This window comes from Choloepus didactylus, chromosome 2 (genome assembly GCF_015220235.1).
Source record: "Choloepus didactylus isolate mChoDid1 chromosome 2, mChoDid1.pri, whole genome shotgun sequence".
In the NCBI taxonomy this organism is placed as follows: Eukaryota; Metazoa; Chordata; class Mammalia; order Pilosa; family Megalonychidae; genus Choloepus; species Choloepus didactylus.
The window spans coordinates 96,467,181-96,482,163 of NC_051308.1; the positions used below are offsets into that span (position 1 = coordinate 96,467,181).

The window sequence follows — 14,983 nt, forward strand, 5'->3', positions numbered from 1 at the left end:
CCTTACCCTTTTTTAGGTCTGGGACTCATACTATCTTACAGCAGTTCTGTTTAACCACTTTTTTTTTCCTGTGAGGTTTTTCTGCCTCCTGTTTTTTCCCTGTTAGGGTTTCCCACTTTAGGGAGCCAGGTGGAATCAATCCAGAAAGGTGGGTCACTTCAGAAAAGTCCATTTTGTGTTTAGGTTTCCAGCCAACAGAAACTGGATTGAGTGAATGCAGCACTTGCCAGCATTTCTACTGTGGTCTGTCTTCCCACCCCACCCCACCCCACCCCCAGCCTGGGAGCCCTTTCGCATGCAGCACTCCTCAGTAGCTTGTGTTCTGTCCTAGGTCTCTGCGGACTCAGTTCCTGGTGACTGGATATGTGTGGGGTTCCAATTCAGTGCTGTGAGTAGCTCTATGCTCTCTGTCCGCAGTGAGAGGGACCCAGGACACTGCCTCTGATGGACTCCGAAGCTGCGCAGAACTCAGTGTGTGAGAGGGGAATAGACCAGCAGCCCAGGATGGAAATATCCTACCTGATATTTTTCTTTTTCTTCAGTTCAGGGTTTGTGGACTCTTTCTCCCATCTCTACCATTCTCCAGAGTTCTAAGCAAGTGGGATTTGTCCTTTTATTTGCTAAATGTCTGGGGAGGTTTTTTTCAGAGCATATCTTACATTGCCATGATGATTTATACAGTTTTTGATTATTGTAAATAGAGCTACTATTGTTAACATGTGTTCTGGAGAACATATGTATGTATTTCTGTTAGGTATATAACTAGAAGTGGAATTGCTGGACCAAAATATGTGCATGTGTTCAGCTGAAAAACAGACACTCCCAGTTTTTCAAAGTGTTGTATCAATTTACACCAGCAGCAACAATATTAGAGTTCCAGTACAAGACATTATTGAAGATATACTAGGTAATATCTTTAAAATTATAAATGCATATAAATTGTGACTTGGCAATTTTACTTTTAAAATAATGTATAATGTAGAAAAACTTAAGCATGTATGCAAATATATATATGTAAGTATGTTCACTGTAGTTCTTAATTAAGAAAGACTGGAAATAATCTAAATGTTCACACAGAAAGGATTGGTTAAATAAATTATAGTGCATCGATACAATGGAATTCTTATGTCACCATTAAAAAGGATAAGGAAGACCCATAAGCAACTACATGAAAAATATCAGCATTATACTGCTGAATCTTAAACATAGTTTAAAGAATAGTTTACAGAAAAAAAATTATATGCATAAAAAGGGTCTGGAAAGATATATACCAATCTGTTAATAATAAATTTTAAAACAACATAGCAATTATATACTCCTGCTTTCATAATAAAAGATATTTTCTTTTTGATAAAATAAAATGTTACACTCTGTTTAAGTTACACAGGCATATTCAAAAGGCATTTTAAAAACTTTGTCCTACGTTGAGCAGTTCTAAAGAATAGGGTCTACACATAGATTTTTAAGTGAGATATACTTAGAAACCCCCAGATGGAAGCTGACATGTTTAGCTTACTCTGATTGCCTCCATCTACTGGGAAGTGAGAATGGGTATAGTTGAGAGTTTAACTGTTCTCAACAGAGATATAATGAATATAGTTGGATCTTTCACTTTTTTTCTAAAGTAGAAGATAAGGGAAAAGAACACAATGGGATCCGTTAAAAATGTGTGATTAGCAAGAAACCAATACAGAAAAAACTCTTTTGCTAAGAAAGTAGAGTAGGAGGTAGCAGAGGAAATTCAAAATTGATGCCAAGCTGAAAGCCTTCGGAGCTGTAAATGGAAAAAGAAATTATATAACAAGTTAAGAATTTAGGTGGCAACTAGAATCATTTAAAATAAGATATGTGGGCAAAATTAAGGTTGTTATTATTAAGGTGCTAATAATTAAGAATTAGTGAGAACTGTACCAAAGGATAAAGGTTTATTTCATTTAAAAGTCTGCTCTAGAAAATGGTCTAATTTAGTTTAATATTTGTTTGGCTTAATTGTCCCAATAAAGAACAATTCTAAAACCTGGATCTCAAGCAATATAGTCTGGATCATGGATAGGGACCTGTCACTATCTTACTGTAGGAAAGTTATTTAAGGGAGAGAAAAAGCACCAAATGTCCAAATTTCAAATTTCAAATTGGAAGCTATTAGTTGATAGTGGATAGTATACCAATGTATACAATCAAATTATTTCCCACTCAGTTTAAAGTTTTAAAAAATTCAATAGACTTAGAATGAATACACTGAAACAACTTTCCTAGAAAATATTTCATAGAAATACTGAAGAACATATAGGTCATAGAAGATTATATATTTGCATTTTGTAAATATGGTGAAATTAAAATTAAAATTATTCATAAGTACAAAGAACACCAATCAGCAAATATTTATTAAAAAGTTACTATTTGCAGAATTGTTTCTGAGAATATTAGTTATTAATTCTGTTGTGATAGCTCACCCTCATTTGGAATATAACTTAAAATTCATATAAGATGTTATAAGGCTAAGTAAACATGGGAAATTTATATATTTATAAAGTAAATTCATAAAGTAATAATAATTAAGAGTATAAATTCCAACCCAATGGAAGAAAAATAAGAATAAATAAACCCTCCACTCCCACTAACCCACCCTCCCCCGCCTCAAAGAAAAACACCCAGAAAAAGAACAATAAAAACCTAATCACCCTCCTTCCCCTCAATCCCCCAGCAAAGGCAAGGAAGTTAAAAAAAGGAAATAAGTAAAGCAGGACAATAAGAAGTAAAGAAGTTGGAAACAAGTCCAAATATAGTCATAATTATAAATTTAAATAGATTAAATTTGCCAATGGAGGAAAAGGAGATTGTCCAAGAGACACCTAAATCATGAGGAAAAGAAAGGTTTCAAGGAAAAGGATACCATGCAAACACTAATAAAATGAAAGATGGCATAGCTATCCTAATATCAGACAAAAGAGAGTAAGATTAAAAGCATGATCAGAGATAGAGAAGATCATTACACAATTTAAAAATAAAAAGTTTAATTCACTAGGAAGATATAATTTTAATATGTATGCACCCAATGAAAACAGTCTCAAAAATATATTACAAAACAAAATGATAGAACTACCATTATAATCTACCATTATAATGGAGATTTCAACATGCCTCTCTCAACTATTGTATCAGTCAAGCTGGCCAAAACAAAACAAAACAAAACAAAAAAACAGGATCATCAAAAATACAGAAGTTTTGAACAACACATTTAACAATCCTGATCTTATGGTCACATATAAAATTCTGTATTCAACAATTTCAATAACATTCTTCTCAAGCACACGTGAAACATTTATAAAGTACATTTATCATGTACAAGGCCACAAAGCCAGTCTCTAAAAATTTCAACGAATGGGTCTCATACCAACCACATTCTCTGACCACAGGTTAGACGTTAATGACAAAAATGATGAACATGTACAACTTAAGAAGTTAGGAAAAGAACCATATAATAAAGTCGAAGAAAAGAGAAGGAAAGAATCAAGAAAAAAGCAGAAATAAAAATCAAAGAGGTTATCATGAGAGGATCAAAAAAAGCTCAAGTTGGCTTTTTGAAAAGATTAACAATACAAACTTCTGCCATGATTGATGAAGAGAAAAATAGAGGGCTCAAATAAATAATGCTACCAATGAAAAGCAGGTCATTACTAAACACACATGGAAATTTAAAAGGCAATTAAGAAATACTACAATAAATTTTACAATTTAGATGAATCAACAAATTTCAAAAACAAACCTCATAAAATTGACTTAAAGAAGAAATAGAAAGTTTGAATAGTCCTATAACTATTAAAGAATTGAAATAATACTTAGAAATCTTCCCACTAGGTCCAGATGGTTTACTAAACTTTCCAGAAGAAACTCATTCCAATCTTACATAAACTCTGCCAGAGGCGGGGGGGGGGGGGAGGGAGGAATAAATGTTTCTTACTCATTCCCTACTTACTTCATAACATATTACCCAAACCCAAGAAAACTTATAGGTCCATTTTATACAGATTATATATGCAAAAACCCTTCACAAAATATTAGCAAAACAAATCCAACAAGGTATCAAAAAGATAATACATTATGACCTCATGACCAAGTTAGGTTTATCCCAGGAATATAAAGATGGTTTAAAGTTACAAACATTTATAAGTGTTATCCACTGCATTAGCAGATAAGGCAAAAAACCATATAACTCAATAGATGAAGAGAATGTATTGATTAAAATCAACAACCATTCCTGATTAAAAACTTCTTAGTAAACTAGAACAGAAGAGAATATTCTTAACCTATTATAAGGTATCTACAAAAATTCCTAAAACATCAACCTAAATAAACCAAGGAAGGCATTCTTTTCAAAATCAGGAACAGGTGTGATGTCTAGTCTACCATTACTAGTCAGTACAATAAGAAAAACAAGAATACAAAGGAGGAAAGAAAATTGATATTTGCAGATTATATCACTGTCTACATTAAAAAACTCAAAAGAATCTACAGATCAATTACTAGAAATAATAAAAGAACAATTTGATGAGATATAAGATGATGTACAATTCAACTGTCTTTCTAAATAGCAAATGACTACAAAATATAATTTTTTTTAGAAAATGTGATTTACAACAGCGACAAGAATTAAAGTATCTATAATAAGCCTAAAGAAAGATGTGAAAACCTATTTGTAGAAGATTATGTTACTGGAAGGCAGTTTTTTAAAGGGCCTAAATATAGAGCTCTCCTAAATTAATGGATACAAAAAAATATTGTAAAGAGAATCAATTCTTCTCAAATTTATTTACAAATGTATTACAACTATAATCAAATTCTTACAAACTTTAAAAATTGGTTTTAAAATGGAACAAAGGACAATGAATAAACAAGACCCGTTTAAAAAAGAATAAAGAGAAGGGACCTGCCCTAGTATGTATCAAGTTTTATTATAAAGCTATAGTAATTACAACAGTATGGTATTGAAGCATATATAGATAAATTGTCCAATAAAACAAAAGAGAGAGCCCAGAAATAAACTTGTGTTTATATGGGACCTTGACATACGTCAAAGATAGACAGCAGGTCCTTGGGGAAATTTAACCTTTAATATATGGAACAGGGAAAAAAGGACTATCTAAATGGGGGAGGGAAGGAGGGGCAAAAGAATCCTTACTTCATGCTATACACAAAAATCAATTCCAGAAGGATTAACAACTTAAAACGTCAAAAGTACAACCTTAAAGGAAATATAGGTAAATGTCTTAAAAAAAAATCACAGTAGGAAGGATTTCTTAAAATAGTGATGAGCATAAAAGAAATATTTGATATATTCCAACTATATTAAAATTAGGAATTGTTCATCAAAAGACAGCTTACAGAAAGTAAAAAAAAAAAAAAAGAAAAAACTGGGAAAAATATTTACCCACATATTAATAATAACAGATTGTATAAGAAATACATTAGGAATTTCCATAAACCAGTAACAAAGAACACAATTAAAAACAATCCAATAGAAAACCAGATACAGATAATAAACATATTAGAGATGCAAAATCTCAGTTGTAATCAGGAAAATGAAAATGAAGACCATGAGATACCACTGTACATCCAATGAGCAAAATCAAAAACTGTGACAAGTATTACAGAAGATGTGATCAATGTAATTTTTTAATACTGCTAATGGTTGTACTAATTTACACTTCCATTTTGAAAACTATTCATTCTAGGTGCAAACCCAACAGAAACTTTGTATCAGGAGACAAGTTTCAGAATGTTCAAAGTAGCACTGTTAAAAATAGCAAAATCTGGAAACAACCTAAATATCCATTAACAGGAAAATGAATAAATAAGCTGTGGCATAGTCACACATGATTATATAGCAGTGAAAATGAATGAGCAACAGCTGCACAGAACTTGGGTGAATCTTGGCACCATAATGTTGACTAAAAACAAAATAAAACAACAGGCAAGTCTTAGTCCCCTTTTTTAATATATAAATAAAGATCAAAAGTGGACAAAACGAAATAAATTTAGTGCTCTGGCATTTGTGCTTATGTTTTTTGTTTTTCTAAAGCAAAGGCATGAAAACAAAATGTTCAGGAGAGTGGTTACCACTGTTGTGGGCAGGCAGATAAGATGGGAGAGGTAAGGTTAGGTTATTGGTAGTCTTCTAGATCTAAAGTTGGGTAGTGGATTCATGGGTAATTATACAATTAAATAAATGATTAAAGAAAAATGGCCAACCATGATTCAACAACGAGAGTGTATCACTAAGAATTATAAAAAAATGCAACTGTCCCTCTCCTCAGATTAGGTTAGAAGCTCTTACTAACCCCACAGCCTAGGCAAAGCTATATCACTGCAATTACTATGTTGTATTATTTACTGTGTCCGTGTATCATAATGAACTGAGAGCTCAAGGAGAGCAGGGACTGTACTTTCAGTATCCTTATATCACCAGCATCCATCAGAGTGTGTAGCACATATTTGGTTTACTGAATGAATACATATATATATATTCAACATTGCTTCATCTAGGAATTTCAAAGCAACAACAGAAACATGTCAAGGTCTCAGTTGTTACTCTATTTGGGAGACAGCATTTAAGAGATGGAGGAAAAGATAGCATGAATCTGAAGAAGGTACAACTGACCTAAGAAAATAAAACTTAAATTCTTGACTCTTCTCTGAGTCTTTTTTTTTTCTGTTTTTAATACTGCATATTCTCAAAGATTCTGTTTCTATAAGGTGAGCAAAATCTCATAGGATGACTCCAAGCTTAAATTAAAGAAGTTGGTATTAAACAGAACTAAGGAACAAGCCCTGCTGAAAATAAAAATACAGAGGCACATTTAGAAGTTAAAGAACTAGGCTAAAATATAAGCAGAAATATATTAAACAGAACTACAGAAAATTCAAAATATGAATGACTTTGCTTACTGTTTTCACATTGTTAAGCTCTTTTATAAAATACCATTATATCGAGCAAAAGTAGCAAAATTTAATTGATATATAGGTATTACTGAAATAGTTCACAGGAGAATAAGTAGAATTAGGGTAGAAAAAATGGCTTGATCAAATTTATGAGAGGATTGATTTATTTAACCTGGAATGAAAGGCAGTAGGGATAATTCAGTTAGCCAAATGAGGTTAATATACAAAGGATATTGTACTAAGGATAGAACATGAGAATGTGACTAAAATTAACAGCAGGCGAATTTTTGATTAACTTGTAGAAAGAAATTGCTTCCAGTGCAATTTCACACTAAAGGGAAGTCTAAGAGTCTCCTAGTCTAGGTATCTAATGAACTCACACTCACAGTCTAGAATGTGTGTCAGAATGACCTGGAAGGTGCTCAAAAAAATAGGTTCAAGTAAATGTAGAAAATGAGGGATTAAACAGAACTAAAAACTTTGGTACAAAAGCAAACGTTGGTATGGGTATGTGTCAAAGAAACATTCTCTAGGCATAAATAAAAAAAGAGAAAAATATTAAAACCAAAGAATAAATTAAATTCCATTTCCTCATTGGAAATGCCTCACTATAACTGTTACAATACCACTTTTCTTCGGTATACCAAGTTAAAAAACCGTAAGTTCTTTTAATTTATACTATATGTACACATTCTTATATTGATTAAATAGTTTTTTAGAAAAGAAAACCTCATTAATTTGGACCTCCTAAAGAATTTGTCATTATTCTGATATGTTTAGGCAAAAGTTTACCTTTAATTTAGCAATTTAAAAAGTGTTTCTGTCCAATGAATCTATAAATAAGAATTTAGAAAATATATTTTAGCTGTTTAAAAAAAAAAAAAACTTTCAAGTGTTTTAGAAGCACATGTTTATAGTAAAAGCTAGGTTAGTGTAGTCATCTGGCTTGACCAACAAGAAAGGTCTGTATAAAGGAATTTCTTGTCATTTCAACACATCTTTAAAAGCATCTGACATAAAAGAGTCAGCTGAATTACTAGAGAGTATCTTGCCTTTTCTCTTCCTTTTCCAGGGAGAAAATTGGATTCTAGTAAACAAAGATAACAAATAGCAGGCTTGATGCTGTTATTTTTGGAAGGGTCTGCTTGTGGGGCTGGCTCTCAGCTGGCATCTGGCTTGGCTTTTGGAATGTTGTTGTTTTGCCTGGGACACTGAACCCTGCTATACCAGACTGTCTAGATTATACAAATAATGTAATTTATGTTATCCCCTGCTTTCCTTCTAGAAGTCTGGAATTTTGGTAGTTGTTGCTGGTTGTGCCAGCAGAAGATGCCTATGTGACCAGCTCCCACTTAAAACCCTGCACTTTGAGTCTTAAGTAGGCTCCCACTTAGGGAAACACTTCATATGTGTTACTGAATTTTATTGCTGGAGGAAGGAGTGTGTTCTCTGCAGCCCCTCTCAGGAGGGAGAACACTGGAAGTTTGTGCCTGGATTCTTCCAGACACCACCTGATACGTCATTTTCCCTTTACTGTAATAAACCATAGCCATGATATCAACCACCTCTGAGTCTTGCGAGTCTTTCTAGAAAGTAATCAATGTGTGGGAGGTCATGGAACTTTGAAACAGTAATTTATAGGCCCTTCATTTCTTTGCAAGTTTTAAGAAGCAGGGGTGAAAAAGCAATAAGTCAGATCATCTAGGGAGATATGAACAAAAATTTAGTTAGAGTTTCAGATTAAAATGGTGTATTATTTGACAACTTTATTTATGTATGCATACATGGATTATGCTGTCCTTATAGGTGCATACATTTTTACATAGAAAAACACACACATATGTAGTCATATTTTACAGGTGCAATAGTAGATGTATATAACAAGAACATAGAGAAGAAAAGTTCAGTCCTACCTGGGATTATGGAAAGTATGGGCCAGGAAAAGTTTCAAAAAGAAGTTTAGGCTTAAGATGTATTTTGACAGATGAGGCAGCCAAAATGACGGGAGGAATGTAGGAAGATCTTTTCAGTTAAAGGGCAGAATTGTAGTAATAATATGAAGGCATAAAGCAGCAAAAGTATTCAGAGAACTCCAAATATAGCAGATGTAGAGAGCATGAGCAATTCTTGGCAGTAGCCCTAACACAGAGTGCCCTATATGCTGTATCATATGTAACAGAGAGCCACTGAAAGCAGATTTGTTGTCATTGAAAGCAGATTTGTTTATAGTGGAGACAAACCGGAGGCAGCTGGAGGACTACTTCAATAGACGAGGTAAGAAGTGAAGAGGTAACAGTAGTAGAGTGAAGAGGATGACTTCCACTTTATTTACCATCCAAAGAGATAGATAACACAGCACTATTGTTCAAAATCTTAGCAGATTATAGTAAAATTCATTTATAAAACACTCCAAGAGTTCCTAATGTACGCTATATGAGCAGGGAAGATGGTCATCTGTAATGATGTTATTTTTCTAATTTTGTTTATCTTAAGCAGAAGTTTATATTTTGTGAGCAGCCTCAACTGCTAAAAGGGGAAGCAGAACAAAGGTATGTCAGGTGTCAGGAAAAAACTGCCTGATAATTAGAAATTTCCCCAGACAATCTCTAAATAAATAAGAAATAACTGAGGTAGATGAGAATAAGTCTAATTCACTCACAGCAAACTGGTAATTTTAACACTTTCTGTTTCACCACTTGTTTACTAGGTTATAATAATCTCCACTTCAGTGTTTTAGCTTTTCTAAAACTTGTTTAAAGCAACATAATACTTTTCAGTTGCCATCTTCATTGTAAAAGTAGAAACTGGCTCTGAGATAAAAAGTATGTAACAGAAAATCAAAAGGCTCTGAAACAAATTTCATTTTACTGTGACTTAACTACAAAGTGGTAACTAGTAATGGACTAATTTACAAAAGGTTACTTCAAATTTAACTTAATGTTAAAACAGCACCAGCACAAGAGCAAGACTTTTAAAGACTTTTAAATAGGATCTTCCTGAGAAAGAACCTTAACCAAGGTGTTCTACACACCTATAATATTTTTTGGCTTATTTCATTATTTCTGTACTTCCCATAGGGAATACTCCACCAATTTTACATTTTTGTAACATATTATGCTTTACATTGCATTTTGTTTTTGAAACTGATGGTAGATAACAGATATATGTCACTAGAATTAGGTACAAGGTTGATTTTGTCAGTAACAGGTTTTTGGTAGATTACTGATGGGATGAAGGCTCACTTTAAAGTGTTAACTCAAAAATGTATCCCATTTTGGGGTAGAAGTGTTTAAGCATTATGTATCAAATTGATGTGTGAAATTCTTAAGTTATTTATAGGGAAACAGTTTTCTTTCAAAAATCAAAATTTTAAACCTTTGCACAGATTTCGATTCAAGTCCATTTTTAGCAAGGAAAAGGAATATATTTCAATAACAATGAAAAGTAGCTGTTATCCCAAATCAAGTTTAAAAACAAGTTGTATTCAACAAAGTATTCAAAATGAGTAACCTATAAAGTACACCGTTTCAGATCATAATTACTTTTTATGTGACAGACTTGAAGTGAACATCAGTTATATCTGCACATGGTACATTTCTTTTCATTCTACTCCCATGCAGTGCATGCAGCTAAATATAGTTTGTGAAAAGCAACCTATTTTACAATGCTTAGCACTTATAGTTCAGTCAGTTCAAAGGAAATATTAACTGTTAATAGGAAAGGTGGTTAGCTGTGGAAAAAGAGGACCTGGCAAATCCATCAAAAAGAAGAAGAAAAAATAATGAAGGAACACACTGAATTACCTCCTTATTCTATCACCTATTGTTGTTCCTCTGATATTAAATCTAGTGAAGGGAACACAATAACCAAAGTCACTCACAAAGACTTCAAAGAACCAATATTTACAGCATTAAGGTCATCACTTTTATCATCAATCATTGCAATCTAAAAAGATCTGTTTTCCCTTTGTGATTTAGGGCATTAAGTTAGGAATCTGTCATTCATCTAAATGTGTATATGGAAATTATGGAAACAGAAACACTCACTAGATATGGATTGGAAGGATGACATTGCACTTAATCCCTTTTACTTTTTAAATAGGTTAGAACCTAACCATGTCACCAAGTGTGGGGAACTGCACTGACTTATATTATGAATATCATCTGCTGGAACACCTACATGACTGCTCCTCAGGGCTGAGTTGCTCTTTGGGAAAGAAGTAATTAAGTCCTGATCTGACTCATTTGGCCTAACCATAAGACTATGTTACAAGCAAGGAAAGAATAATAAAGCTTTCAGCTCCTGAGGATCACATTTCCTTCTCTCTGATTACCCTTTTTTTCTGCAATTCTCTTTGATAAAGAGTAAACTGGAATCATTAGAAATGCTGTAAGTAATTAAAATGATGACTGAATAGATTTTGGCAAATTCATAATATACAAAAAACTCTAGCTTTAAAAACGAAGGTCATGTTTCACGAGTCCAGAGTAGGCAGATGGAACCAAATTTCTACATAAATAAGCAACCTCAAAAGTGATTAATAGGCAATACAGGGTTAATAACCTTTAATCTTTAAGTGGAAAAAAAAATACATCAGAGCATTTTCATTGCGGCTATAAACTAAAAACTCTTCAAGACTATGTGAAGACTGTCTTTTTCAGAGGGCAATTTATAGCATTCCTCTTGGATTTGGCAATTCTCTGTAGCCACCAGCCAGGCCATCATACCATTTACTGTAAGATGGATTTGCCACTGTGAAAAGTTTGTATGAACACCACCTAAACAAGGACTCTGACAACTTTCCTTTCATTCCCGGCGCACATATTTATTTTTCTAAAATCCAAAATTTACAACCACTAACAGATATAAATACTAATTTGATTTACTATTTTTTAATACCATGATTATAAAGTATATGTTTAATTATTTCTTATTTATTATCCATTTAATGTTCTTGCCCTAACAAAGTTACAGGGGACCTGAATATGTGACGACCTATAGATTTCACTGTTTTAAAATTCGGATTTCGGTCTGTAGAGACATTTTACGATAGATGACAGCTTTTTACTCTCTATCAAACTGATTTACTATAGAGCAAGGGTCAGCAAACTGTAGCCCATGAGCCAAATCCAGCCAGCTGCCTGTTGTGTTTCGTTTTTTTTTCAAACTGCTCATAAGCTAAAAATAGTTTTTACATTTAAAAATGATTATATTTTAAATTGGTTTTTTAAGAACCTAGGTATTGGCTTTGATTTTGCCTCTTGGCCCACAAAACCTAATGTTATTTACTATATGGCCCTTTATAAAACATCTGTTGACTTCTGCAATAGAGAATCCTAGTACTATTTATATAAAGACTAGCTATATAGTTAATGAGAAGAGCATTCCACTTCAGAATATTTATGTTAGTTGTTGAGGCCTTTATTTTCAAAGACATTTCCTTCTCATGCTTGATTCCAGCCCTAAAGTAAACACCTGGATCATATTTATTCAACCAAATTATAAGAATGCAAATCTTTTTTTAAAAGTTATTACTCTGCATTGTAAGGAACTATTTTGATATTTTTATTAGAGTTGTGTCAAAAATGACAGCTACAATCTTTTTATGTTTCATTTTAAACTTAAATTTGGGGCAAAAAATTATGAGATCTACTATATAGTTCTTCTTACTAGTTTAAGTACAGATCTAATTAAATATATATTTTTACCCATCCTAATTTTGGGACCAATTCTTTACCCTAAACAAACTAATCTTGACCGGGATTTTCAAACGGCAGCAGGGAAGCACTTTTAAGACACGCATCCTTTTAGTTTGGCATTTTATCCATGTCTCGAAAGTATCCTTGTACTCTAAGAACCAAATAGTATTACAGTGATTTTTACAGTAGCTCTTCTGACCCTTAGGCCCTTTGGAAATAGAAATTATTGAAAATCATATGTCTAATTATAAGTTGGTTAATGATGGTTTTAATGTTTTTAAACTAGCAAAATGTCTTAAACTTTCTCTTTAGAATAAAAGTCAACATACCTAGCCCTCCAAATTTAGAAGATTGGCAGTAGTCTCAAAGATGAAGAATCTTTAGAAAGTAGTGAAATATTAAAAGTTTACTTTATATAGGTAGTTCAAGATTAACTCAAGATAGTTCTAAGGAAGTCAGGGACTATAAAATTCATTTAATAGAAGTCAGAAGGAAAAATTTTCACCATTTACAAATATTTGGTAAATAGCTAAGAAAGAATAATACCAATCTCAAAGGAAAAATCGATATACCTGTGAAATGGTCACTATAATCCCTTTAGCATCACCTCAGCATGTTCATCTATATTTGCATTATCATATTTAATTTTGTATGTTAATCTGTTTTCCATGTTCTTACAAACAGCCATGTGTATTTTTATCCACCAATAAATTATTTTCTCAAAGGTAAGAATTTTATTCTTCTATTACTCTTTAGTAAGTCTATATATCATGTTTTATATTAAAAAAAAGGGAAAACTAGCTACAAATACTTAAAGTGAGTATAAAGAATATTAAATGATATCTAAGAACATAAAGCAGGGAAGCAAATGTGGACCCAGAGATGGATTCAAAACTGCATCTAACCATGAGAGAATATAAATCCAAGAGTACAAGCAGGAAACGGGGTCAATTCCACGCTGTTCTTTTAGATCATCTCTACTCTAAAGATACTGCTATTTTGCTTCATTGTCAGCACATTCTGCTTCAGGGGCTATCCAGAGCTATCTTTGAGGTAGATCCAAACCCTAGGAAGAATCCCGGGAACATATAAATCATCTAAATATTATGAAATGATATCTTTCTATAGAAAGATAGTACAGTTTCTAGTAATACTCCAAATATTACAGTTTCTGGTAATATCTCCAAATTGTGTACAGTTATACAAATATCTCCAAATTAGGGATAAAACAAGAAGTTTTGGATTCTCTAGAACCCACTTCTTCCAAATCCTCTTTTCTTATTAATGCTATACTATCGTGTTTAAAAAATATCTATCTCCTTACATCTAGAATATATGAAAGCCCTGCATAGCACCTTAGTTACCTCAGCTATAATGCAGGTTTGCCTTACAAGTGTTACAATTAACCTAGTAGAAGATGCTAAATATGATTTTTTCTGCAAGGGTCTAATATCCATTAAGAAACAATAATTTTTTTTTATTTAAACAAACAAATCTGGACAGAGATATGTGTCATTTTATTAGAAATCGGATACTTAATTTTTGTTTTCAATTATGACCTTGGTATCATGTTTAGCTACTTAAATACAGAAAAAAACAAGGCCATGTGTTCACTTATAAAAATAGAAGACCATAAATCTATATGCTTAAATAAGCTATAGCTTTAGCTTTCCACTCTGGCTTTGGAAACCATTAGTTTGATTTTCAAATTGTGCTAAGCTTGCTAACCTTATCTGCACTCATCAAGTGATAATGATATTCTAAGGGATGCCTTTTGGGTATGTGACGAAATGGAAGTAAGGTTTGTTTGTCTAAAGTACATTCTAAGAATCCTGAGTACTAATGCATGGCAGGTAAAGAGAAGATGTATGATTAATCTCTAAGTCCAAATATTGGAAAAGATTATTCACTTTTTATTTAAAAACAGTGCCACTGCAAAGGAAACACTTTCTAAAAATTACTAAAGGAAGATATAGATAATTCATAGATAAGAAGAGGCAGTTTCACTGAACTACAAGCTTTAATGTTCAGGATTTTTGCTTGTCCTCTGTCAGTCCTTAGCCCTAGAGTCATTCTTATTATAATTCCTTTCTCAAGTCTACTAAGTAGCCTCATGGAATATCTTCATTTATTTAGTGCTTTCTATGTGAGCCAGGCTCTGTGATAGACTGTCAGGGAGATACATAGGTACTTTGTGTTTTTTTTTAATTCTCATAACAATTCTAGATAAGCATAACCCTATGTTATAGGTAAGAAAGAGACATTAAGCAATTTGAGAAAACACAGCTGGTAGGTGGTACAACTTGGATTCAAACCTAAGTCAATATGCACTTGACCATGGTACA

At 32.7% G+C, this 14,983-nt stretch overlaps 1 protein-coding gene across 6 annotated transcripts in view; it reads right to left on the reverse strand.

Moving 5' to 3' along the window:
- DCAF6 (DDB1 and CUL4 associated factor 6) overlaps positions 1 to 14,983 on the reverse strand; it is a 201,023-nt gene that overhangs the window by 21,207 nt on the left and 164,833 nt on the right. The window lies entirely within an intron of this gene.